Here is a 4437-nt window from a genome sequence, read left to right on the forward strand (position 1 = left end):
TTATTCCTGCCTCTCACTCTAATCGTCTTTCTACCCCCATCATTGCCATTAGCGGTCCATTCTAGATGTCGATGGTCATAACATAAACCACACAAGTATGTTCGAAAATATTACAATCTTAATTAGCGTATGTTGTCAAGTATGTTCAAGTAAGATCGATCCAACAACTCACAATCAGTATCCTTCATTAAAATATTTTTTGTCCTTTTATGTGAATTATTTCCAAAATAGTTCTTTTTTTGGAGTCTTGTGATCTAAAATTTCGACGTTTTCCCAATCAAAGCTGTGATTGGAATCAATTATATGAAAAATTCGTCTCATGAAGAACAACATTTGGTGATAGTCTTTTTCTAATTGTTGAAGGCATCATGCCAATTGATATTTATTTCGTTTTCCATGATATACAAGGTCTGTTTTCTGTAGCTGAACTAGTGTACACTTTTGGAACTTAAAATAAGATAGGAAAGCGAAGAAAAAGGATTCTAGTGCAGTCTAATGTAGGAACAGAAAATAGACCAACAATTTTCACCGTATGCGACAATCATCCTACGATGAATGGCATGACGTCTTTAGCGGTTAGAAAACATATATCATACTGCACGTTGACGAAACTCGTTCATGATGAAATTCGTTGATAAAATTCGTTGATCAAATTCATTTATAAAACTAATTTTCCAGTTGAAACACCATTTCATCATGCTTAATGAGCAAACTGGATAGCAATGTAAAGCAATTAATTGTGCTCGTTATCAACGTCTTTTATCTAAGGACACGTGATATAACATACACGTAACAGCATATGTAACATAAAATATGCGAAACAGGCTTTGATACCTTGCCGGAAGTAACTATCACAAGGCCATTGTTATCTTTGCATTTGATCAAATATTCAAATTATACATTCTTATTCATTTGTTTCTTATTTTATTAAAATAAGAAAAAATATATATATATTGTATATACATATAGTGAGTGCAAAAAATATTTGTACAGAAAAAATATCTTTTAAAAAAACTTTATTTTTAAAAAGTAAATATTATCCAGCGAGAAATAAATCATCGAATTGATATCGAACTGATATCAATATGATAATTTCAACACTAATTTGACGTTCGACTTTTAATTGACGATCATATCTTGCTGGATAATTAACAATTTATTCATAAAGAATAAATAGACTGTATGTTTCTTAAAATTATATATACCAAAAAGATGTGTATTAATTATAGAAAATATATCATCTGAAAAATAAGCAAAAATTAAAAATTGTATTGTTTAGATGCTCAAAAAGTATTCGTACAACCAAGAAATTTAGTTTTTAAAATCAGGAATATATGCGAAATTCGTTAGAACAAAATGTATTTATTGTATAAAACTGCTAATTAACGTTTATTCTCTACAAATAATACTTTTTTTACAAAAAATTTCATTGTACGAATATTTTTTGCACTCACTGTATATATGTTACGAAACATATAATCTTGTGCTGCTAAGAAGCTACTATAAAGGCCCGTCTACAATACACGGAGTAAGAAGTAAGAGTAAGAAATTGACCAATCACAGTCGAATGTGAGAAGAATAATCGACTGTGATTGGTCAATTTCTTACTCTTACTCCGTGTATTGTAGACGACGCCTAAGACAGTCTTGAAATAAGAACGGACTATGAATTTGCCTATAATTTAAATATTTAGAACAAAAAGGAGAAAGAAAGAAGATCGAAAAAAGTTTTATGTGATTACAGTCAGAACAGGCCTGTCCAAAACTCGTAAGCCGAAATGCTTCCACCTCTCTGCTGTCTCGGTAGCGAGACAAAGCGTAAATAACAAAGGATAGACGCCAGCATTCCATTTGAATCAGGTCTGTTCAACGTTGAAATATGCAACGTTGCAACACGTTGTATCAATATTGCTGCAAACTGTATTCATATTTTCTATAATAAGAAATAAGTATGCCCACCCCCCGGAAGAAGATTGGTATAGCATCATTATGAGTGTCACAGACACAGAGGATGACAAAATAAAAAACGGTTACTATAGTTGTAGATTAAAAGACGGATTTCCTTGGTTCCTCCACTCTACGACGCTTATTGTTAGACAGATCTGGGCTCCTATTCTTGAAAAGGTATCGCATTTATAACGCATACTATAGTATTTTCCTATTTTTCGTATGCAATACTTTTCAAGAATAGGGGCTCTGGTATGTATTCTTTGTTATTTACATTCCTTCTCATTGTACCAAAACAATAGAGGGAGGCCGAGAAGGGTTTCGGTTCACGAGTCGAGTTTTGGACAGGCCTGAACCAAAATATCATAGTCGAACTTTAATTTATTAAATATGTTAATTGTAAATGAATTTCCGGCATAATATTTTTAAAATACAGCTGAATATTTTTCTTAATTATTGGACAATTCTTTTCCAAATTTAATTTGATAAATATGTCGCTATGATTCGTCATATTGCTATTGTTTTGCTGAAACATTATGTCGAAATTAATTGCGCAATTATCAATATTTTTGATAATTTCTGAAAAGATCAGAGTGTCTATATCCTTTTTTTATAAAAATACTCGTATAATTGCAGATTACACATTTTATCAAGATTTCGTCATATAATTTTATAAATGTTGTATCGGGACAACGTTTATGAAATTAATAAGAGAGAGAATTACTAGTTATATAGACTTTCGAAATTAAAATAATGTAGGAAATTAGGCAAATAGAGAGTTCGGTGTGGTACTTAATGCACAATCATTGATTCTATGTATATCTAAATTATATTTTTGACTTGCTGTACACCTAAGTGTAATTATAATAATTTACACACACACACACACACGCACGCACGCACACACACACACAAACACACACAATTTCAAGAAATTTCATGAAAATTTTCTCATTGTCGCTATTTCTGAAAAGCTTCGAGAAAATATTTGATCAAGGAGTCTCCTACTATTGCTCCAAAGACCAATCACAATCGAGTTGAATGGTCGTCGAAAATATAAATGATCGCTTAACAACATCAACGCGTCACTTTTGGCTCATACGTCTTAGATTCTAGAGGATCGTTTATTCGCAATAAATTTTGGAAGTCTAAAGAATTATATACAAGATGGTCAAATACGGCACGTATCCAGACTGTAAGAAGACCGCTATCGTTTATCATGATTTGCTGGGAAAAGAAGAGGCTCGATATCGATTTCCGTCATTTATCGAAAATGGATTCTGTCTGAGAGCTTTAAAAAAAAAATAGAAAGGCAAAAAGGAATCGTACACCGAACGAGTGGATTTCTGGACAGATTATGAAAAACTCACGGAATTTACAGTGTTTATAGCGTTGATAACGTATAATCTAGTGCGGAGACGAGTAAAAAAGTCTTGGATCATAGATTAGTGATGGTGACTTTTCAACAGATTAACAGTTTACTTGCAATTGTTTGAAGATTTTTCTATTTGTGTGAGTTATATTAAGGGGGTATACCTAAGTAAAGGGCTTTAAGGCTTTCTTTGTCAATTTTTTTAAAAGTAACTATAAGTTTTAGAAAAAATATAAATTGATGTATTAATTGGGCACACTTTGAACATATTTTAAGAATTTTTATATGTAAAAATATAAATATATGACGATGTTGCTCAACATTGTAGACTTTCGTGTTCAAAAAACATGGTCCATCGGCTGTGTAGAGAACTCAAGTTGTAATTATCTGAAATAAAATTTGTTCGAAAATTTCAAATCTATATGAGTGTAGTTTCAGTTAAGCGTAGCGATTTTTAAAAATAATTTCTTTTTTACAAAATGACAACGGTTAAAAAAAAATTTTTTTATTTCACTACATTTTGAACTTCTTAAACATCTCGTTCCTTGAAAACTAACAATTAAAAAAAATCCTTATACTTAACTGAAACTATACGTTTTGTGAAGCTACTGTTTAAAGCTGAGCACAATCGGTCGAAAATTGTTCGAATTATAGACACAGCCAGTTGAAAAAAAATACTTTTGAGAAAAACACGTTTAAAGTTGCAGTATTGATTTTTTAATAAAAATCTGCCAAATACTACAAACAACTAACGGCTGTCCAATGAACTTTCTAGTTTTGAAACACACACATACATAGACACATCTGTAAGACGAAATGTAGGTATACAAAAATATATTTTACATTTAATTACATAGAAAGCTATATATCTCTTTTTCTTGTAAAATTTATCATTATAAATACTAAAATAATTATTCACATCAAAGCGTATATATATAAAATCGAGTTATTTGTTGATTTGTATAGATATACAGGATGCCTGGAAATTACCGCCAAATGTTTCGTGCGTGGGTAGAACAGACTATACTCGAGTCGAAAAGTCCTGTACCATTTTGCGGTGTCAGCAATAGTTAATGAGATATTAATTACTAAAAATTGCAAAATAATGGTCTTGAATAA

This window comes from Trachymyrmex cornetzi, unplaced genomic scaffold (assembly GCF_001594075.2).
Source record: "Trachymyrmex cornetzi isolate Tcor2-1 unplaced genomic scaffold, Tcor1.1 scaffold92, whole genome shotgun sequence".
In the NCBI taxonomy this organism is placed as follows: Eukaryota; Metazoa; Arthropoda; class Insecta; order Hymenoptera; family Formicidae; genus Trachymyrmex; species Trachymyrmex cornetzi.